Genomic DNA, 24,129 nt, shown 5'->3' on the forward strand with positions numbered 1-24,129 from the left:
GTATCCACTCCTTTGTTTTCAATCTTTAGTGCCATTTTTTAGTTTATGTCTTGAAAATAGCATAGAGATTAGAGTTGTGATTTTTTACTTTTTTAATTATTTTTATTTTGTTCACTTATTTATTTTTGAGACAGAATCTTGCTCTGTCGCCAAGGCTGGAATGCAGTGGCATGATCTTGGTTGACTGTAACCTCTGCCTCCCAGGTTCAAGCCATTCTTGTGCCTCAGCCTCCCGAGTAGTTGGGACCATTGGCTCCTGCCATAACACCCAGGTAATTTTTGTATTTTTAGAAGAGACGGGGTTTCACCGTGTTGGCCAGGCTAGCCTCGAACTCCTGGTCTCATGTGATCCACCCGCCTCGGCCTCCCAAAATGCCAGGATTACAGCCATGAGCCACCATGCCAAGCTGAGTTGTAATTTTTGAAACCTTTTTTTTTTATTGTATTTGGTTTTTTTTTGCGGTGTAGCTCAATACATTGAAATGGTTGGGTGAGTGGGAAAATCATCTTCCCCACTCCTCCAGTATCTGTAAGGTGCAATTTCTCAGAAACAATTTCAGCTTCTTGCCTCCCCTTTTAGTTTACTCACATATTGTGTGGTTTGTGGCATAAAAATCATTATTTGTGACAGACACCATGCCAACTGTATTTTGTGCTTTACCTTGTTTCATTCTCAACTGAAAACTGTGGTGAGCACGTGCTTTGTGCTGGGCTTGCTTCTCAGTTCTCTCCATTTTGTAGTTGCACAGCCTCACTTAGGGAAATTGGAGTGTGTATAGCTCTGCCTGTGACTGAATAGATAAATGTAATTTTAGCATTCAGTGTTAAGAAATCAACTCTTGGTGCAAATTTAAGACTCATCTTCTCATGGTGTGTGTGTGTGTGTGTGTGTGTGTGTGCGTGTGTGATTTTACTGTGTCCCTTCTCCCTAACACTCCAGTTCAAGATACCAACCTACGTTCTGAGTTGATTATTCTGGATACACTCTACCAAAATATGACTGTTGGACACCAGAATCACCACCCCAATATACCAGTATAACAATATACCTCTGGCATATTGATTATTTCGGGCCTGGCATGGTGGCTCACACCTGTAATCCTAGTGCTTTGGGAGGCCAGGAGTTCATGAGAAGGCTGAGCACATAGGGAGTCCCATCTCTACAAAAGTATTTTTTTAAAAAGTAGTCCTGGTTACTAGGGAGGCTAAAGCAGGAAGATGGCTTGAGTCCAGAAGTTTGAAGTTACAGAGAACTATAATCATGCCACTGCATTTCAGCCTGGGTGACAGCGTAAGACCCTGTTTCTAAAACAAAAACAAAATAGGACTGGGAACTGGTGGCTCACGCCTGTAATCCCAGGATGGTGGGAGGCCGAAGTGGGCAGATCACTTGAAGCCAGGAGTTTGAGGCCTGCCCAACGTGGTGAAACCCAGTCTCTATTAAAAATATAAAAATTAGCTGGATGTGGTGGTGCATTCCTATAATCCCAGCTACACAAAGATTGAGGCATGAGAATTGCTTCAACCCAAGAGGCAGAGGTTGCAGTGAGCCCGGATTATGCCCCTGCACTCCACCCTGGACAACAGCGCAAGACTCTGTATAAAAAAAAAAGAAATTAAATTAAAATGTAAAAAAACAAAACAAGATGAGAGAAAACCCTCATCTGTCCTGCTATACTCCTTACTCCTCTTTATGACAGAGCAACACAGAAAGATAAAGACAAAGAAAACACTATTCTGGGAGGAAAGAGGATGAAACAACATGATTCTTACCACAGAGTACCAGAAAGTACAACAGAGTCGATACACCGGCACTGGTCACACAAATCCTTTTCTCCCATCAGTCAAGATTTTGGACAGGAAAAATAAACAGAGAGTGACCAGATTCCACAGAGTGGAGCCTGGAATCTGGCTGGTAAGAAATTCTTATCCTTATGCTAGCTGATCAGCTCCTGCTTTCCCTCAACCGTGGGCTTCCAAAAGAGCCAAACTTTCTGTTCCTGCTCAAAGCACCCAATTTTCAGGGGCCCAGGGAAATCTTTCTCTTAGCACTCTGAAAGTTTGCTCTAAAAATCAACTCACAGAGGCAGATTAATAGGAGAAAACACATACAAAATGTGTGATTGCCCAGCCCCTCAGTGAGGTGCAGGAGCTTATATACTATCCTGAGTTTACAGAAAAAAGTGGATCATGGCAAAACAAGTTAAAGGTGGGAGAAAACCTTTAACGGTTCCAGACTCTCTGTTAATTCTTCCTAGATGTGGACAAGAGAAGGCCTTTATGTATCAGTGCAGATTGTCCACAGATGTAAATTTTTCCCACAAACCACAGCATTGCAGGGCTATTTCTTTTGCTGGTTCTCTGACAGCCATCTGAAAATATGTCAAATAAATGTATTTTGGGGTTAAACATTTTTTATTTCCTTCAAAGTGGAATATTAACTGTATGTCTCTTATAGATATAGTTTTAAATAAATAAGGGAATCCACTTTTTCTAATTTGTTAAGATATGTTTTGTTTTAATAATAATAATAAGTTAAATTTTAAACAATTTTCTGCATCTACTGATATTATCATATAGTTTTATTCCTTTTTAATGTTAATGTGAATAATATTAACTGATTTTCAAATGCTAAACCAATATCGAGTTTGTGGAATAAATCCCACAAGATCATGATGTATTTTTAAAAACTTACATTTCTGGATTCAGTACGCTAATCCATTATTTATAATTTTTTAATACCTGTGATCATAAGAGTTATTGGCTAACCAAAAATTGGGGGATTGATAAGACTGATATGCAAAATTGGCTTATAAATATTCATACTTGCTTGATACTTAAAAAGGCCTTTCTATGTATTTTTTCTGCCCCGCTCAGGCAGACTTATTAAATACTGGCATCATGTCTCATTCGGGGCCATTCAAAAGTCAATAGTGGACTGAATCATTCTATTTTTGTAGGCACCCTCATAATCTTTTCAGTACAGATTGAATTATTGAGGATTCAGACAGCAAAGGAAAAAGGTCAAAGCATGTAAGTTAAGCAGAGACATATTTTTCTTCACCTGGCTTCCCCAGGAAGTATTAGCTAAAGTGAAAACTTATGTGAAACCTTTTAATTCAAAAGTGAGTTTTTGTTTGTTTGTTTGTTTGTTTTAAAGAGAGTGGGAGTTAAAAGAGAGGGAAGTGAAAAAGGAAGGAGTAAGAGGCAATTCCATGCTGTGCTACCTCATTGGCCCAAATTGGGTCAGGGTCAGAGGTGAATTTACCATGCAGCTAAGGAAGCTTAGCTTTTAGGATCCCTTTAAACAGGTCTATAATCTTGTACTCAAAAGTTTTATTCTTTTTCCTAAAGAGAATTCCCCACTACCTGTAACAACACTGGGTTCTATGAACTGAACCTACCATGAACACAACAGTTTGCTTGATCACATGGAACCATCTTCTAGGTAGCCCTATTTTTGACTGCTTCTCAGAATAATCCACTTAGGAAGAAAGAAAGGGGAAGAACATATCCACTGTGGGGGAAATAAAACAATCCTGACAACAAAAAGACCCCTGTGTACCCAATAGAAGAGACAGAGAACACTAGTATTGAGTTAGCCTTAAGAGATTTACATGCATGTAAGGTAGCATGACAATAACTATAAAGCTGGGCCATATCTCATATGTTTTGAGCAAAGAACATGGCCGGGCACAGTGGCTCATGCCTGTAATCCCAGCACTTTAGGAGGCTGAGGTGGGTGGATCACCTGAGGTCAGGAGTTCGAGACCAGACTGGGCAACATGGTGAGAGCCTGTCTCCACTAAAAATGCAAAAATTACCTGGGCATGGAGGCGCTCGCCTGCAATCCCAGCTACTAGGGAGGCTGAAGTGGAAGAATTGCTGGAACCCAGGAGGCAGAGGCTGCAGTGAGCTGAGATTGCGCCACTGCACTCCAGTCTGGGTGACAGAGTGAGACCCCGTTTCAAAAAAAAAAAAAAAAAAGTGTAATTTGAGATTCCTTATGAAAAGGTCCAGAAAAGCTAACTTAAAGAGAGCCTATGTGATAAACCACTATTCCTTCTGCACTTGTGTAAATAATTAGGCCAACTTTAACGACATCAAATTTATTTTGCAAACAAATTAGTTTTATTAATACTTTCATGTTGTTTGATAGAAAAGGGCATAAGCATACAGAAAAAAATTTCAGGAAAAAAAAAAAACTATAGTGTACCTGTCATTAGATTCTAGCTCATTGTTTTTGATGTCTTGTCATCTTCCTGAAATCTAGACTGGATCTTGAACTTTTTGTTCCCTTTAATATAGAGCAATCGGCTGGGTGTCAGGCTCACACCTGTAATCCCAGCACTTTGGGAGGCCGAGGTGAGAAGATTGCTTGAGCTCAGGACTTCAAGGCTAGCCTGAGCAAAATGGCAAAACCCTGTTTCTACAAAAAGTACAAAAATTAGCTGGGCATGGTGGCATGTGCTTGTGGTCACAGCTACTTGGAAGGCAAAGGTGGAAGGATTGCTTGAGCCAAGGAGGTAGAGGCTGCGGTGAGCCTTGTTTGTGCCTCTGCACACCAGCCTCGGTGATAAAGCAAGACCCTGTCTCAAGAAAAAAAAAAAATCTAACTATGGCTGTTCAAACTAATATTTCTAACTTTCCTTCTATCCTTGTGGCTTGGAATTGCTGAAGTTAAACTATACTTTTCCTGAAGACCTGTAAGCTGAAGCTGGATGGTTTAATATAGACTGCAAAGAAATCAAATCATCACAACTCATGCATGGACTAAAAACTATTACTTTTTCTCCCCTACGATAGACACTGGCTATAATGAGAATCTAACATCCCATGGAATTTCCCTCACTTCCCCTTTTCTTACCTGATTCAATCATAACAACCCTGATGATTTTCTTTTTTTTTTTTTTTTTTTTTTTTTTTTTTTTTTTTGAGACGGAGTCTGGCTCTGTCCCCCAGGCTGGAGTGCAGTGGCCGGATCTCAGCTCACTGCAAGCCCCGCCTCCCGGGTTCACGCCATTCTCCTGCCTCAGCCTCCCGAGTAGCTGGGACTACAGGCGCCCGCCACCTCGCCCGGCTAATTTTTTTTGTATTTTAGTAGAGACAGGGTTTCACTGTGTTAGCCAGGATGGTCTCGATCTCCTGAACTCGTGATCCGCCCGTCTCGGCCTCCCAGAGTGCTGGGATTACAGGCTTGAGCCACCGCGCCCGGCCTACCCTGATGATTTTCAATTGTGTCTACAGTTTTCACCTTAATCCTATCAGGTCCTAAGGCAATTTTTCCAGGCAAATTAGTGATCATCTCCCCAACTACTTGGACTTTGGTGTCTGCCATTCTGTATATGACAGAGCACACTCCGTACTGTACTGAATCATTTACTCCCTTTCCTAGACAAGCCACATAGCTTTGCCTGATCTAGAGGCTAAAATATGGAGCCCCATTCATCATCTTTGGAAGGACTGTCTTGAAAGCAGTATGTCCAGAGCCCCACATGCCACCTGGCCTAAACCTAAAATAAGCCAGGACTGGGAACTGGACAGCCTTACTGCACTGAGCCACTACTGTCAGTGTCCCCAGTTCTGTGCACATATGAAGTGCAGTGCATTCAGGCTGCCATGCTGGGCTTACATAAGCTAGAGTCATTCCTGAAGTTTAAAGGGGACAAAAAATGTTGTTGAGACCCACATGTCTGGGGCCAATTGCTGAAACCAGAGAAGAGCTACACACACTTGAAAAACAGGTGTAAGCTATAGACAACACAACACAATGGGCCCTGACCCAGCCAGGAGATGCCAACCAGCGAAGATGGACAGACAGATGCCCAGAGTAACTCTCAGAGCCCAGGCTGCCCCCAAGAAATTGCTGAAAACTGAGGCTTAGGACAGACAGGAACCCAGAAAATAAAGGAACCCAGTCTTGCTCATGGCTCATGGCACCAGCCCTTTCTACCAATGCCTTGGAATGAATTAATGCACCCCAGTGGGAGCCCTCATGCTGTTCTTGTGGACTTCCATAGGACTATGCCCTGCCTGGAACTGGAAGTGTCTGCAGTGAAGATCCTTCCATATTTTGCTCTTCATTTTCTGAATCACTTCAAGGCTTTCAACTGGAAAAAAATCTGTTCGTATAATCAATAATGTGCTAAGGAACTTTACTTTTAGATCTCAGAATTCATAGTTCTTTGTACATGAGGATCGAAGCCTTCTTCCATATTCTCCACCCGTGACATAGATTTGGAGTGGGTAGAGTCAGGATTGGAAGCACATATAGGTGGGCATGGTGGCATGAAGGGGACTGGGACCCACATCAGAGCTGGAGGCTGAACTCCAGGGAGTCTTTGAATAACTATGGATATGATGTCAACAGGGTGGGAAAGGGCAGTGGTCCACTGTCCTGGGGTAATCTTGAAGCTGAGCATAGCCTCCATGCTGAGAGCAGAGAACAATCATCAATAAACATTCCTTCAATGGTCTGAAGTTTATATTCACAGGGTGGAAGTAGAAATTAAATTTATGGAGCCATGAGGAAGACCCCCAGCCCTGTGCCTTTTGAATTGACAACCATGGGATTCCAGGGCATCAGCTCCAGGTCAGACATTCCAGGCATTTGCAGAATTCTGCCAATGTGGGTCATGCCCATCTCAAGAATTCACATGGATTGAATCCAGCAAAACTGAATATCCAGCAAAACTTCAAAATCCAGCAACACTGAAGGCTCAAGAACATCACCGGTGCATACTTGGCCCAGGGAGGCTATTCTCTCACAGTCTCTCCCCATCTCAGGGCCTGCAGCATCTGAGACTCACTCCTTCCTGTAGGTATCCCAGGAGAAAGATTTATGCATCCCCATAGCTTCAACCTGCAGTGTGCCAGGCACAGAAAAATGGGTGTCTTCAGAAAGAGATGAAAAAACTTGCAGTAGCAATCACCCTTTGGACTTCAAAACTTTTCTGTCACCTTAGATGTGATAAATTAAAACCCAGAAACTCAGTGTTGGTATTAATTGTGTCTAGCTATGAGGTCATTTTTTTTTCCCACACTGTCACAGTTTTAAATCTGAATATAGAGGAGCTTAAGTGCTACAATCTGAATGGAACGTGGGAATAAAACTGTCTTTGCCTTGCACTTCTTGTTAGATTGATTAAATGCCAGTTATCGGTATAAGAAAATGGCAATAAATTGTCAAAGTAGAATTGGAAAGTGGTTTTGTGATTTGGATATGGAGCAGGCTTCCCATGTGACCATTCTCACTTCCTATTCTGAAGTCTTACAGTCTACTTTTGTTTCTCTCCCTCTCTTCATCGATTCTGGTGTTTGGATACTCTGGGAACTGAGCTTTCATCTCCTATGTTAGCCACAGAGATGAGGGCTTTGAGGGCGCCATGGAATCAGATTGTTGGAAATGACATAGAAATCACAGGCACTCAAGCCCAACAGAGCTTAAAGTAAAAAAAAAAAAATTAAAAATCAGGCACACACACAAAAAAACAAAACAAAATAAAACAAAAATTAAAAAATCAGGCGCACACACACACACAAAAACAAAACAAAATAAAACAAAAACAAAAACAAACCAACAAAAAATGAGAAGACTGCTAAACTCTACAATTCTATAAAGAAGGACTGCAAAAAAGAAATCACAGAAAACAATAAGAAAATTTGGCCAGGCGCGGTGGCTCACGCCTATAATCCCAGCACTTTGGGAGGCCGAGGCGGGCGGATCACAAGGTCAGGAGATCGAGACCACAGTGAAACCTCGTCTCTACTAAAAATACAAAAAAAAATTAGCCGGGCGCGGTGGCAGGTGCCTGTAGTCCCAGCTACTCAGGTGCCTGAGGCAGGACAATGGCATGATCCCGAGAGGCGGAGCTTGCAGTGAGCCGAAATCGCGCCACTGCACTCCAGCCAGGGGGACAGAGCGAGACTCCATCTCAAAAAAAAAAAAAAAAAAAGAAAGAAAGAAAATTTAAAGTGATATCAGAAAATATAGCATACAGGGCCAGAAAGATTTTAGAATATGAGATGGTTTTAGAAGGCAGGATGGAATTCGGAAAAAAATCACATTTAAAAAATAGAAATGTAAAGGGAGTTGAAAGGAGAGAAATTGAACAACAGGAAATGGATACCATGCATCTCTGAAATAATAACTGTTTAGTATTAGACTGTGTCAATTTTAGGATTTAATGCAATATTATATACAAGTGGATAAACAAGTATAAGTACGTGGCACCAGTTATGAAAATATGTCTTAAAATAAGGACTATGATAGCTGTATTACTCAGTGTCATGCCTCTAATGGCCAGTTTTTGTTTTTTTTTTTAAGAAAGAAAAGCCCCTATAAATGTTTTGTAACATGTTTATACTGAAAACATTTATGGAGCTGGGTTTAATGGCTCATGCCTGTAGTACTGTAGTACCAGCTACTCGTGAGGCTGAGGTGGGAGAATTGCTTCATTCCAGGAGTTTGAGACCAAGCTGGGCAGTACAATAAGACCCCAACTTTAAAATAAATAAATAAATACAAAATGATGAAGAATAGTTAAAACTAACTTATGCCAGGTGTGGTGGCTCATGACTGTAATCCCAGCAGTTTGGAAGACCAAGGCGGGCAGATCACCTGAGATCAGGAGTTCGAGACCAGCCTGACCAACATGGAGAAACCCTGTCTCTACTAAAAATACAAAATTAGCCGAGCATGGTGACACATGCCTGTAACCCCAGCTACTCGGGAGGCTGAGGCAGGAGAATCGCTTGAACCCGGGAGGTGGAGGTTGCGGTGAGCCGAGATCATACCACTTCACTCCAGCCTGGGCAATAAAAGCAAATTCCGCCTTTAGAAGATACAAAGAGTAGTGGACATGGTTGATGATAACGGTTGCAAAGCATTATGAACTGTACACATAATGCTTAAGATGGTAAACTTTATGTGTAAACTTATGTGTATTTTACAGAGAGAGAGAGAGAACTAGGAACTTACTCTTGCGTGCCCCTCACTAACATCCCAAATGTTCCTTTCTAATCACCCCTACGCATTTTTTTCCTGGCAGGACAGAATTCCAGTCTCTGCTCAGGAGCAACTATGTGATTTGGGGAAATGATAAACTTTCTATAAACCAGGGTTCCCCAGAAAAACTTTCTCTTCATGGGCCCAGTACTGCCTTTTTTTTTTTTTTTTTTCATCCCCTGAACCAAACTATTTGACTCTGGATAGCTTTTGCCCTAGATTATAGAATTTTATGTTAGTGTCATTAATTCCCTTTTCATGTGCAATTTGCTTCAGGATTAAAGTCATCAGCCAGGTTCCTAAGCTATGTGGAATGACCAGGGCCAGAAGAGTATAAAATTACAAAAACTGGTGGCTTGTGAGTCTAAGAGTCCCTGATTACCTGCGACAGACACGGTGGCACAGCACTTTCTTCGCGGTGAGCCAGAGGTCTGGGGTTCTGCTGAAGAGGCCCAGGAGCCCTAGAGGCTGCAAGCCCTGAGCTCAGTATATTCTGGACCCTGTCCTCTCACTTTCCATCCATCGTGTGCCCCCCAATACTTGTGCCAGTTTTCCAGGAACAACCAAGAGTTCAACTGCAACCTGCTTCTTCCCCAACACCCCCCTCCTCCCTCCCCTCCCATACTTCTTTTTTGGGAAGTTTTTTAAAAATTAGGTTATTATATCCATGAAACTTTCTGTATTTCTTGTTTTGTTTTGTTTTGTTTTGTTTTTTGAGAGAGTGAGTCTCGCTCTGTCGCCAGGCTGGAGTGCAGTGGCAGAACCTCGGCTCACTGCAAACTCCGCCGCCTGGGTTCAAGTGATTCTCCCGCCTCAGCCTCCAGAGTAGCTGGGACTACAGGAGTGTATCACCAAGCCCAGTGAATTTTTGTATTTTTAGTAGAAACGGGGTTTCACCATGTTGGCCAGGATGGTCTCAATCTCTTGACGTCGTGATCCGCCCCCCTCGGCCTCCCAAAGTGCTGGGATTACAGGCGTGAGCCACCACGCCCGGCCAACTTTCTGTATTTCTTTTAAAGTCATTGTGCTACTAAATTACAAGGCTTTGACTCCTGGATCTAAAAAGGTCGCTAACTCCTGCTAAATCTTAAGCATTGATAGCAATTGAAGCCTCATTTTCAGACATAGGCGAAGATGAAAATCAGAATAAGGGGCATTCATGAGACGTGGGGCCAGAAATAAAAACAATTCAACCCTCTTAATCCCTGGGAATATTGCAGAAGAAGTGGATTATGAGTTTGTAAGGACCCATTTTCAGAGACAAAATTAGTTCAGAGTTTCTCTATAAATTAAACAGTTGTGTTTTTGTTATTGTCACTGTTGTTGTTTTGAGACAGGTTCTAGCTGACCCAGGCTGGAGTGCAGTGGTGTGATTCTGGCTCACTGCAATCTCTGCCTCCCACACTCAAGTGACACTGCCACCTCAACCGTCCAAGTAGCTGGGACTACAGGTGTGCACCACCATGCCTGGCTAACTTTTGGATTTTTTTGTAGAGACGGGGGTTTTAACATGTTGCCCAGGTTGGTGTCGAACTCCTGAGCTCAAGAAATCTGCGCACCTAGGCCTCCCAAGGTGCTGAGATTACAGGCGTAAATCACTGAGGCCAGCCTATAAATGAAACGTTAGTATCAAAGGAACACTAATGCAAGACCAGTATGTGGGCCCCTGGGGTCAGATTAACAATGTTTTATTGGAGCATTAAGACTTTTTTTTTTTTTTTTTTTTTTGAGATGGAGTCTGGATCTGTCACCGAGGCTGGAGTGCAGTGGCCGGATCTCAGCTCACTGCAAGCTCCGCCTCCTGGGTTCACGCCATTCTCCTGCTTCAGCCTCCCGAGTAGCTGGGACTACAGGGGCCCACCACCTCGCCCGGCTAGTTTTTTATATTTTTTAGTAGAGACGGGGTTTCACCGTGTTAGCCAGGATGGTCTCGATCTCCTGACCTCGTGATCCGCCCGTCTCGGCCTCCCAAAGTGCTGGGATTACAGGCTTGAGCCACCGCGCCCGGCAACATTCTTTATTTAAAAATTATGAAAGGTTATGAAAAAGTTTATAAAAATTATATCTTATGGTCAAGATGATTACAATTTAGTAGATTTGTCTTTAAGATTTGAGAAACAGATTTAGTTGACTTCCTCCTGTCTTTATTAGGTCTCATGTTTGGGAAAGAAAGACTCAAAGAGTAGAAGTTTTTGCCTTTCTGGTTTTGAAATCTTTGAGTTACCATTTTGACTAAATGAATGACTTATTTTACAACGACCTGTGATCCTATTTTATGATATCAAATGTTTTAAAACTTTGATGTTTGACAAACTTTCTAAAATCTAATTCTAAATTCAGTGTTTTTGCCCTCACTAATTTTTTTGACATTACTTCCCCTGAAATCCAGAGAGGCATATTTGGCTCACTTGGCATAATAAAATCACACAAGAAGTATTATCAAATATGAAATGATGTTTAACCTTTTTGGATTGTATTTATATAAATGTGTTATTAATGTGTGTTCCAAAATGTTATGAGATTCCTGTGATTCTGAAATGTCTTAGTACATGTTATCAGAACTAATTATCATCATTATATTAAATTGTGGTATGTCATAAATATAACCAATTTCCTTGTCAATTGTGTCTTTAACCATTGCTATTCTAATAATTTTATCATCCACAATTATTGTTTTACCTTGATCCTTTTATAGGGTAGTTTATAATCAGTTATAGAGCTCTGAACACTACCCTTTTTTTTGTTTGTTTATTTGTTTTGAGACAAGGTCTCACTCTGTCACCCAGGCTGCAATGTGGTGGTGGCATAAGCACTGTTCATCCTCAATCTCCTAGGCTCAAGCAATCCTCCTACCTCAGCCTCCCAAGTAGCTAAGACTACAGGTGTGCCCCACACACCCAGATAATTTTTTAATTTTTTGTAGAGATGGACTTTCCCTATGTTGCCCAGACTGGGCTCAAACTCCTGGGCTCAAGCAGTCCTCCCACCTCAGCCTCCCAAAGTGCTGGAATTGCAGGCATCAGCCACAACACTGAGTCTTTTAATACATTTACTGACTCTTCATTTACAAATACTAAGTGTCTATATTGTGCTATGTAGTGATCAAGGTGCCGGAGATAAGTGATCAACAAGCAGACACGGACTTGGCCATAAAGTGTTTGATACCTTCATGGGTTGGAAAAAAATAAAAACAGTAAACATGACAACAAATAAATAAATAAGATAGTGTTTATATGATAAATGCTATCAAGAAACTTAACACAAGTGAGCTGGAAAGGTAGCTAGGAGGATCCTATATTAGCTAGTGTAGTAAAGATAGAATTATCAGAGATACTTCCACTTTGGTATGAATAATGCAATGAACAAAGCAAAAAAAAAAAAAAAAAGATCTGGGCCATGCACAGTGGCTCACATCTGTAATCCTGGCACTTTGGGATCACTTGAGGCCAGGAGATTGAGACCAGCCTGGCCAACATGGTGATAGCCCATCTTTACTAAAAATACAAAAATATTAGCCAGGTGTGGTGGCATGCACTTGTAATACCAACTACTTGGGAGGCTAAGGTGGGAGAATCATTTAAACCCAGGAGTCAGAGGTTGCAGTGAGCTGAGATCTCAACAAACACACACACACACACACACACACACACACACACACACAAAAATGAAGGTGGAATTACCATCATGAGAGAAGATTCTAAGAATAGAACAACTTTATTATGGGCTAGGCATGGTGGCTCACATCTGTAATCCAAGCACTTTGAGAGGCTGAGGCAAGAGGATCACTTGAGGCCAGAAGTTCAAGACCAGCCCAGGCAACATAGTGAAACCCAATCTCTACCCCCGACCAAAAAAGAAAAGTTTTTAATTAGCAGGGTGTGGTAGTTCCTGCCTGTAGTCCCACCCACTCAGGAGGCTGAGGCAAGAGGATTGCTTGAGCCCGGGAGTTCAAGGCTGAAGTGAGCTATGATGGTACCACTATATTGTAGTCTGAGCTTACAGAGTGAGGCTTTGCCTCGAAAATTTAAAAAAAAAAAAAAATGTTTATTACAGCTAGGGAAAGAGAGAAAACAAATAATGGCTTTCAGTGACCCATGTGGGAGGTCTCCAGATTACAACAATCTTCTAGTCTTCTGCCCAAGATGCCATGCTGGCCTCCAGGCAAACCTGATACATGATTAGGTAAAGATGTCAGTTTTGATTTAGTTTTGATTGAATTGTTTAATTACTGATGATACAGTGCCCACATATATGATATTGACTCCATAAATTATGAGGTTGGCCAAAGATGTAGTCAAGGCATTTTTAAGGGAGCTCTAACTGATTATGCTTGATGGTGTGTTTCTACATTTTCTCCCTGAGTATATCAGATTAGTTGACCCCTATATCAGCTGACCTCTTTATTCTCTAGGTTATGACACATTAATTCTTCCAGGATATAAGAGAAAATAAATAAAATGTAAAAGCAAAATACTATAAGCAATTTTTTTACCCATTTCCCCTTTGCCCCAAGAATACAGGCAGGTGGCACATGCAGCTGCAGCATTTACCCCGAGATCATTCACAGATTTTTGTTTTCCAGATCATTTGGTATCTGTTTTCAGCTTTCTGTTCAAACAAGCTGTCCCAACCGTATCAGGCCTACTTTGATGTAATTCTCTGAAAAGCATCTGAGGATAAGTTTAGGACTGTAATCTACCAGTTATCTCAGGGTAAAAAATACAGCTGCAAGCACCGCCAGCCAGTATTCTCAGGACAAATGGGAAATGGGTTAGTTAATTAGTGGACCCTTCCACAAATACTGGAGACCACTAGAACTTAGATATAAGTATAATAGTATAATTGCAGTTTGTGTAAATTAAGATTCTTTAACAAAGCATCACCTGCCTTAGCAGTTTTTGTCTAGGGAAGTTGAAAAGAACTAGTAGATTCTTTTGCACAGTTTGGAGGGAGAGGCATGTCCACATAAGAGTGTGGACAGCAGGTGTCTACCTGGGTGACACAGATCCCCTTTGGGAGTTGTCACTCTTATGTGTGTTATACCCATCCAGAGCACTGCCAACTCTCTATAATGCAAGTTTCTATTCACTGTTCACTCCTGGAGAGACATATGCCAGCTACATGCTCAAAGAAATGATAAAGCTACTTTTCTGAGATCACCACTGGTGTTTCGCTAGCAATTACTGGCAGGTAGGGGTTCCTCCTGCTCTCGGGATCCATTCTCCAGACACCTAGAGTCCATAAACCTTTCACCTAACAAGACCTTTCAATTTTCTGCCTTCTATATCTATTCTGTCATTCTCATTCTGTTTCATTATTTTTCATTTCCTGTTCTATAGTTGTATATTTTCCTTTTTTCAAGTAAAAAGAAACATGGCTTTGAAGAGAAGCATCACATTTGAACCTTGTCTTTCTGGTTTTCAAATCAGCTCCTGGAGTAAACACAGAGTTAGCTGTGTTCTGAACAGTCTCGAGATTATTCTCTCATTAGTAAGAGCTGTGAGAGCTGCAGCCAGTTCCTCATCTTTGTATTTGTGGCTCCCTTTATAGCCCCTGGAACACGGTAGGGTATCAAAACATGCTTGCTAAATTTTGGGATCAGGTTTTTTTTTTTTTTTTTTTTTTTTTTTTTTTTTTGAGACGGAGTCTCGCTCTGTGGCCCAGGCTGGAGTGCAGTGGCCGGATCTCAGCTCACTGCAAGCTCCGCCTCCCGGGTTCCCGCCATTCTCCTGCCTCAGCCTCCCGAGTAGCTGGGACTACAGGCAGCCGCCACCTCGCCCGGCTAGTTTTTTGTATTTTTTAGTAGAGACGGGGTTTCACCGTGTTAGCCAGGATGGTCTCGATCTCCTGACCTCGTGATCCGCCCGTCTCGGCCTCCCAAAGTGCTGGGATTACAGGCTTGAGCCACCGCGCCCGGCCGGGATCAGGTTTTATAATAGTAAACAATAATGTTTGATTAAGTAATTCTATAATTGTAACCATTGATGCTTTGTAAATACCATGTTTGTCTCACATGAATTCCGATTTCACAATGGATATGAAAAGGAAGAAATAATCTACAGAAAGAATACAACAAAGAAGGACCCATTTTACATTCATTCCGATTAAGGTTATCTTTCAATCCATGATAAAATCTACAATGATAATATTGTTAAAAACTGAGCAAATTACTTTCAACCAGATACTGTCTAAACATTAACTTTTGCTATCAAAAGTATTCCTGATAGTTACTTTGTAAAATGAGAGTACATTTGGCTTCCATTTCAGAGGTAGTTAATAAAGGCTACAGGGATAGATAACGTGCCAAGGGTCACTCATCTAGAACGGCATATAACTTCTCTGTAACTTAGCCACTGGGGCCTGAGACTTTAGCTTCTTGCTATTGTACACAGAAGTGCTGAAATCTTTTTCTTTTTGGTGACAGGCTCTTATTCCATTGCTCAGGCTAGAGTACAGTGGCTCAATCTCAGCTCACTGCTGCCTCAATTTCCTGGCCTCAGGTGATTCTCCTGCCTCAGTCTTTCAAGTAGCTGGACTACAGTTAGGTGCCACCACGCCCAGCTGATTTTTGTATTTTCCTTTTTCTGAGACAGAGTTTGGCTCTGTCACCCAGGCTGGAGTGCAGTGGCCGCAATCTCGGCTCACTGCAGGCTCCGCCTGCTGGGTTCATCCCATTCTCCTGGCTCAGCCTCCTAAGTAGCTGGGACTACAGGCGCCTGCCACCATGCCCGGCTATTTTTTTTTTCTTTTTGTGTTTTTAGTAGAGACAGGGTTTCACTGTGTTAGCCAGGATGGTCTTGATCTCCTGACCTCATGATCCAGCCACCTCGGCCTCCCAAAGTGCTAGGATTAGAGGCGTGAGCCACCGCCCCCGGCCAGCATTTTTCGTAGACAGGATTTTGCCAATGTGCCCAGGCTGGTCTCCTATTCCTGGGCTCAAGAGATCTGCCTGCCTTGGCCTCCAAAAGTGTTGAGATTACAGCTGTGAGCCACTGCACCTGGTCAAAATCTTCTTAATATAACAATTCAGCAGTAGACGACAAAACTGGGAAAGACCATACTAACAATTGGGCAACTATGCTTACCCTGCTCCTCAATAACATCCCAAATCATCCTTCGCACATTCCCTCCCAAGTTTTTCTTTGCTGATACATAAGGTTTCAGTCTGCTCTAGGACCAGCAATGTGATTTGGTGCAGCAATGAACTTTCTATAAGAAAGCCAGGTACCATAAAAACAGCTTTTCCTCCACAGGCATAGTAGTACTTTCTCCTTTCATTTCCTAAACCAAACTGTCACTAATCTAGATAATTTCATCCCAGCTGATAAAATTTTTTGTTAACATCATTAATTCCATCTTCTGAGAAAATTTGCTCCTAAGACTAAAGTCATCACCCAGTTTCTTGTTATCTGCTTAGAACCACCCAAGAGAGCAGAAGGGTATAAAAATGCAAACACTGGAGATTTCTGAGTTCCTGATACTCTGTCACCAATTGTGAGATGGATGCAATGAAGCAGCACTTTCCCCCTGGGGTGCAGCAGGAGCAGGACTTTCCTCTGGGGTGCAACAGGCCTGGGATTCAACAGACCAGGCACCAGGACACCAGAGGCCACCAATCCTGAGCCCAGGTGATTATGTGCCCTATCAGCTCCCTTGTATGTTATTTTACACATACACCCAAATTCTGCAATACTTTAAATTCAGCAATTCAACAGCAGAAGACAAAACTGGGAGAGTGAAAGACCACATTAAGAATTAGGCAATGAGGCCAGGCGTGATGGCTCCTGCCTTTAATCCTAGCACTTTGGGAGGCCGAGGCGGGCAGGCCATTTGAGGTCAGGAGTTCCAGACCAGCCTGGCCAACATGGTGAAACCCTGTCTCTACTAAAAATACAAAAATTAGCCAGGCATGGTGGTGGGGGCCTGTAATCCCAGCTACTTGAAAGGCTGAGTCAGGAGAATCACTTGAGCCCAGGAGGTGGGCGTTGCAGTGAGCGGAGATTGTGCCACTGCAGTCCAGCCTAGGAGACAGAGCAAGACCCCATTTCCAGGGGCGGGTGAGCGGGGGCGTGGAGAATTGGGCAATGACTAGCCTGGGCAACATGGTGAAATCCCATCTTTGCAAAGAAATGCAAAAAAAAAAGAAAAGAAAAAAATTAGCCAGGTATGTTGGTACATTCTTGTTCCCAGCTACTCTGGAGGCTGACCAGGGATGATCATTTGAGCCTGGGAGGTCCAGGCTGCCAAGAGCATGACACTGCATTCCCACCAGAGCTCCAGAGAAAAACAATGTCTCATTAAAAAAAAAAAAAAAAAAAAAAGGACAATGAATAGGCAAAGCATCCTAAGGGAGGGGGGAAGCCTGAGGCATCACATTATCCAACTTGAAACTATTCTGTAAGGATGCCATTATCCTAAGCAAATTAATGCAGAAACAAATATTGCATGTTGTCACTTATAAGTGGGAGCTAAAACTGGTACAAAGGGACATAAAGATGAGAATAATAGCCCACTGGGGACTCCAAAAGGAGAGAGGGGAGAAGATAAGGGGGTAGAGGCTGAAAAACTTCCTCCTGGGGACTTAGTAGTTCACTCTCTGGGTGATGGGATCAATAGAAGCCTCAGAATCACGCAATATATTCTTTTAACAAATCTACACATGTACCCCCGAATCTAAAATTAAAATGCAACATGAGTCAACATAATACAGAATAATAATATAATAAAATACACAAAAAATGATATTTTGATTAAAAAATTTGGCAACCACCCTGGCCTGCTCCTCAGTAACATCGTGATCCTTTAGGCATCTAACAAGCATTACTCTGGGGCAGAAAGGGACCCAGTGTGCTCCAGTACCAGCAATGCATTTGGGGGCAGTAAGGAACTTTCTAACCAGGGTCTCCCCAAAAACCTTTCTCTCCACAAGAAAGGTAATATTTTTTCTTTTCAATCCTTAAAGCAAACTATTTAACTAGATAACTTCATCACAGATGATAGGACTTTGCGTTAATCTTATTAATTCCATGTCCTGATGTAATTTGCTCCTAAAATTAAGGTTCCCACCCACCTCCCTTACAATCTGATTTGGACCGCCCATGAGGCCAGAAGAGTATAAAAACGAGATGTTGACTTCCGAGTCCCAGATACCCGGTGTCAGCTGCTGAAAGAAGACCGCAATGGAGTTGCTGTCTCCCCTCCGAGTTTGGTAGGCCCGAGATTCCGCAAAGAAGGCGGCGGGGCCAGATACCTCCAGCTCCCAGCTCAGTACATTCGGTGTCCTGGATGCTCCCTTCCTGTCCTTACCATTGCGAGCCCTCCTGGGACGGCCTAGAGTTCCACTGGGACCTACTTTCGCTTCCCGCGTGCTTCTTCGCTGAAACTGCCGGCGAAAAGGTGTCTTTCCAAGCCTCAGAGCACCTTGAGACGTGCAGAGCACCTTGAGATCCTGAGGCGCAGGATCGCCTGCTCTGGATTACGCGCCGAATCCCAGGAGGAGCCATAGGAGCCCTCAGGAGAGCAAGAGGCTGCACAGGGTCCCAACGGACTCCCGCCCCCGCAGTCTCCCTCGCAACTCGGCCCTCGCTCAGAGGACATACGACTGGAGCCGGAGACGTCCGTCCGAGGAGACCTTTCAGAGTGTCAGCCTACTAGTGTTCCCCGAAGCCACCAACAAAAGTTCCAAGAATGCTGGCTACAGATTGCATGTGCTGGGGGCAGACGCCCTAAGACTGGGTACACCACCTGCTTTTGGAGTCCTGAGCCCTGAGACTTCCTCTGAGACCTCCCATTGGATGATCCTCTTGTTAAAAAAAAAAAAAAAAAGTTACAGTAACACCTGAGTTTTCTCAAATGCGAAGGAAGAAGTTTTGCCTTGAGATCACTTTGTGCCTTTTTCTTTCCCCTTCTCAATAAAGTTGTACACAAATGTGAAAATTCTGTTACCTGGGTTCCTGCTGATGATGTTGAGTAAGGATGAGACTCAGGGGTGGGGTGTCTGGTTGCTGGTGCCAGGACTGGCAGGAAACCTTGGGTCACCTAGATTTGCTGGTTGCAGAGCAAAATAAAATTTAAAAAGTGGTGCGTTTTATGCAGAGATTGGAGGGGAGGATCGGCCAGGGGTTGTGCACAGCAGGTGACTCATAGGCTGGGCCTACAGGAAACCGAGTGACCAGGCAGCAGACCTGAGAGCTTACTGCAGGAAATTCTCCTGTTCCAAGACCCTGAAACTTTTTCCCTCTGAGGCTTTGCGCCCTTCTATCTTGAGACCTTGCTAAACTCATGAGTTCTGGAAGTTTGCTTTCAGACTTCATTTTTTTTTTTTTTTTTTTTTTTTTTTTTTTTTTTTTTTTGAGACAGAGTCTTCTTCCCCACCACGCTGGAGTACAGTGGCGCGATCAAGGCTCACTGCAACCTCCGCCTGCCGGGTTCAAGCGATTGTCCTGCATCAGCCTCCCGAGTAGCTGGGACTATAGGCGCGTGCCAGCACACCCACCTAATTTTTTTTTTTCTTTTTTAGTAAAGACAGGGTTTCACCATGTTGGCCAGGATGATCTTGATCTCCTGACCTCATGACCCCCTTGCCTCTGCCTCCCAAAGTGCTGGGATTACAAGCATGAGCCTCCGCACCCTGCCTGCTTTTAGACTCTTAGATTTTCTACATAGGCTCATGTTCTGTAAGTATGGACAGTTTCATTTTTTCGCTTCCAATGTATATGCTTTTTAACTCCTTTTCTCACCTTATTTCACTGGCAAACAATTCCAGTACCTTGTTGAATAGAAATGGTTCCAGCGAATGTCTTGGTCTTGTTCCTGATTTCATGGGAAAAGCATCGAGTCTGTCACTATTACACACAATATTAGCTACAGTTTTTTGTAGATGTTCTTTGTACGGGTGAGGAAATTTCCTCTATTCCCACATTGCTGAGAGTTGGTTTTTAAATTTTAAATCATGAATGGGTATAGATTTTCTTAAATGCTTTTTGTGGTTGAGGCTGCAGTGAACTATGCATGTGCCACTGCACTCCAGCATGGGTGACAGAGTGAGACCTTCCCTCAAAAAACAAAAAAGCCAAAAATACTGAGGAGTGGCCCTTTAGCAGTTTCTCGCTTTCTCTAACTCCACTCATTCTCTTGCCTCTCCTGAGATAGAAATGGTAATGCTTTCTTCTAGGGCTAGGTCTGGAGTGCTCCCTACCTTTTGTTTCCTTTAACGTGTGCATACATGCGCATTGTAAGTAGTCAGTTACTGTATTAAACTCTTCGCAGCTACCCCTTTAGAGTGCGCATCTGTTTTATGCAGCAATGTTAATGATACAGGTTCCACTGGCAAGTATAAAATTACTCCAAAATATTTAGGAAAGCAAGATATTTAATTCTGGGGCATTTCAGAGTTTGGACAAAGAAAGATGATAGAGCATTGGAGTAAACAGATGGGGTGTCTGCCGAAGCAAAAGAAAAAGACAGTGACATAACATGGAAGCTGAAGAAATACATTTGTTATACAAAGTGCTGATGAGAGGTTGAAGATTGTGGAAATAGGAAAATGAAATGGTGGAATATACGTTTCATTGTGCAGGATTCACTGGGGTTGCTTGCGGGAAACTAGGAGGACAGAAACATTTCCAAATAAGGAAAGACGCATAGGCAGCAAGCTAGGACGTGCCTGAGCATGCCTGGACATGTCTGGGCATGTCCAGGCAGATCAGAGAACAAATGGGTTAGGCCTTCTGAAAACTGGAGATACAGAATATACAGTTCTTATGCTACATTTTAACTTTTTATTTAACAATAATTTAAAATATACAAGAAAAATGCAAGAATGAACCACAGAAATCCAGCATACCTTTTGTCTATAGTCCCCAACTTTTAATAATATACCACATTTGGCTCTTCTCTCTCTAAAGAATTTGCAAAAAGATTATACAACCTATGGCCAGTGTACTTTAATATTTAATGTGTATTTCCTAGGAACAGGGATATTTTCTTACGTAAGTACAGTACAGTTATCAAATTTAGGGAATTTAACCCTACTGTAATGCATGTATATAATATAAAGACCATACTCCAGTTTTGCCAATCTTCCTAATAATGCCCTTTACAGCACATATACTCCTATAGTACATGTTCTAGTCCAGATTCAAGTATCACCTTTTGTTTTTATTTTCCTTTAATATGGAACAGTTCCTTAACTCTTTCATGCCTTAACATTTTGAAGAAAACTGGCCAATTATTTCACTGAATAGTCCTCAGGTTGGGTTTTTTCTAATTTACCCTCTTGTTCAGACTCAGATTATGCATCACCTATTGTGGAATGCCACAGAAGTCATGTTATGCAACTACAAGGCATCACATTTAAAAGTATGCCATATCTTGCTGCTCATTGGTGATGTTTGATCACCCTAGAAAGATATTTGGTATCTCCACTAAAAAGCTACTATTTCCTCCCTCAACTTACAAGCAATCTGTTGGAAATGAAAACTTGGAGTCGCAAAGAAAACGAGCACTTGAAAAGATTGATCAGTAACGTGAATTTACTTCTGTAGAAGGGTGCTGCCTGTAAGCTTGATCGCCATGAGAGCACCCTGAACAAAGGAAAGCAGGGGTTCTTATCCCTGACACATTGGGTCCCTACTGCTGTGTCCTATCTCCATTGGCTGCAGCTGGACTGCATAATCTAGACTGATCCCAATTGGCTAAAAACTTAAACTTTCCTAAATAGGTAAAGGTGCAATGGGCAACAAAGAAAGGGAGGGGGTTGCTTGCGGGAAACTAGGAGGACAGTAACATTTCCAAATAAGCAAAGAAGCATAGGCAGCAAGCTTGGACGTGCCTGGACATGTCTGGGCATGTCCAGGCAGATCAGGGAACAAATGGGTTAGGCCTTCAATTAATATTACAAGGACATAGGATATGCTTATTCTTTTACTGTATTTAACAACCACCCAGGGGACAACAAAGAGTGATTAGTAGAGTAAAAGATTTGTCACTATGAAACATAAAGGAAACCTGAAAGAAGCTTTTAAGAGGAACTATCCTTCTTAAAACTTATTATTCTTAACACGAAGGTAAAGTTTGAAGAGGAACTTTTTTTTTTTTTTTTTTTTTTTTTTTTTTTTTTTTTTGAGACAGAGTCTTGCTCTGTCGCCCAGGCTGGAGTGCAGTGGCCGGATCTCGGCTCACTGCAAGCTCCGCCTCCCGGGTTCACGCCATTCTCCTGCCTCAGCCTCCCGAGTAGCTGGGATTACAGGCGCCCGCCACCTCGCCCGGCTAGTTTTTTGTATTTTTTAGTAGAGATGGGGTTTCACCATGTTAGCCAGGATGGTCTCGATCTCCTGACCTCGTGATCCACCCGTCTCGGCCTCCCAAAGTGCTGGGATTACAGGCTTGAGCCACCGCGCCCGGCCAAGAACTTTTATTCTTTTTTTTTTTTTTTTTTTTTTTCTTTTTTTTTTTTTTTTGAGACAGAGTCTTGCTCTGTAGCCCAGGCTGGAGTGCAGTGGCCGGATCTCAGCTCACTGCAAGCTCCGCCTCCCGGGTTTACGCCATTCTCCTGCCTCAGCCTCCCGAGTAGCTGGGACTACAGGCGTCCGCCACCGCGCCCGGCTAGTTTTTTGTATTTTTTAGTAGAGACGGGGTTCCACCATGTTAGCCAGGATGGTCTAGATCTCCTGACCTCGTGATCCGCCCGTCTCGGCCTCCCAAAGTGCCGGGATTACAGGCTTGAGCCACCGCGCCCGGCCAGAACTTTTATTCTTAAAAATTTTCCCCTCTTGATTTTACATTCTTCCTCTTCAAATCTTTTTAAAATGTCTTGACTCAGTTGCTCTTCTTGGTCAGTTAGAAGGAGCAACTTATCCGAATAAGGAGGAGGAAAGTTGAAAAGGATTTTGGTAAGAGCTTTTTCTAAAAGCTTTTGCAGTAATCCATGAATACAAGGTATGATACGACATCCTACAAGGATAAGCACACTTGCTATAAGGGCAGGTGAGGTGAAGACTGAGGACATGAGTCCCTTCCATTTGCCAAACTATCTCTTCATTAAGTTAGTGAAAGGATCATTTATCCCAGAATTTTTAGTTAGTTCACTTGATAAAGCAGTAAGACCTTGTAGTGTTTTTGTTATAGTTCCATCAGGGGCAGTATTATTGTGGATAAAGGTACAACATGGGGTTCCAATCATAATACAAACTCCACCCTTTTCTGCTAGTATCATGTCTAATGCTATTCTATTTTCCCAAGCCATTTGACTGGCGGGTCCTAATTGCTCAGCTATTCCTTTAATAGCATCTCTTATATAATTAACAAACTGTTGCTGGTTGTAGGAAATATAATTTATCCAGTCTACATTTTTACTGATAGTCACCCACCCAAATAATGACTCAAATCCTGCGGCTATTTGATTTTGGGCTTTAAATTCATCTGGTACTCCTTGTGGGACTCCAATCGCATCTATATAAACATTAGGGTCAAAGGACTTACAAGGGACATTTCTTGTGCTCCAGTGTTTGGTTGTTATTTCCTACGGTGTATGAAATGTCAGGGTGAAAGGGACAGTCAATTGAATTAAAGCACAAGTACCACTCCAGTTACTTGACAGAGTGTCCAATAAAGGTCCACCACAATACCACCATACATCTGCTCGAGGATGGATAGGGGCGGATTGATGGGTTAACTCTTGGAAGTGCCTGAGCTCACTGCATCCTGTTAGGTTTCCAAGGAACACCAAGTTTTCCCCCTGTCGTGAGAGACAGGAGGCAAAATTGGCCCTGGAAGATGAAGGCTGGATGGCCCTCAGGGGCTGACCTGCAGGGTGCTGGACCTCAGGGAATAGCAGAGAGAGTGTTTGGCACGATTTATTACCCCAGGCCGTGGGGTCTTGGAAGAGAGCCACCATGCAGTCCATGTCTGGTCAATTAGAAGACCATCCAAGTGGAAAGGGGACAGTTTGGGCCTCTGGTCTACCATGCACACAAGCGTAACAATAGCTTTTATTTAGAACGTGGATGGAATACTTAATCCATTCCAACCAGGCATTTGCATCTTGGTACCCTGTCTTAATTGCTAAAGTTTGCCTTAGGTCTTTTACTTCTACTACACTACTTTGGTTTTGTCATTGGGTA

General features: G+C 42.7%; 1 protein-coding gene across 2 annotated transcripts in view; it reads left to right on the forward strand.

Annotated features, from left to right (window-relative positions):
- Positions 1–24,129, forward strand: part of LOC126956498 (uncharacterized) — a 35,075-nt gene that overhangs the window by 3,270 nt on the left and 7,676 nt on the right. Inside the window, exon 2 of one of the 2 annotated variants that reach the window (XR_007726396.1) lies at positions 18,066–22,412. The exons of the other annotated variant lie outside the window; for it this stretch is intronic. The gene's annotated coding sequence lies outside the window, so the exon portion shown is untranslated. Of the gene's footprint in view, positions 1–18,065; positions 22,413–24,129 lie in introns of those variants that run through there. 2 annotated transcript variants of the gene reach the window in all.

Source organism: Macaca thibetana, chromosome 6 (genome assembly GCF_024542745.1).
Source record: "Macaca thibetana thibetana isolate TM-01 chromosome 6, ASM2454274v1, whole genome shotgun sequence".
In the NCBI taxonomy this organism is placed as follows: domain Eukaryota; kingdom Metazoa; phylum Chordata; class Mammalia; order Primates; family Cercopithecidae; genus Macaca; species Macaca thibetana.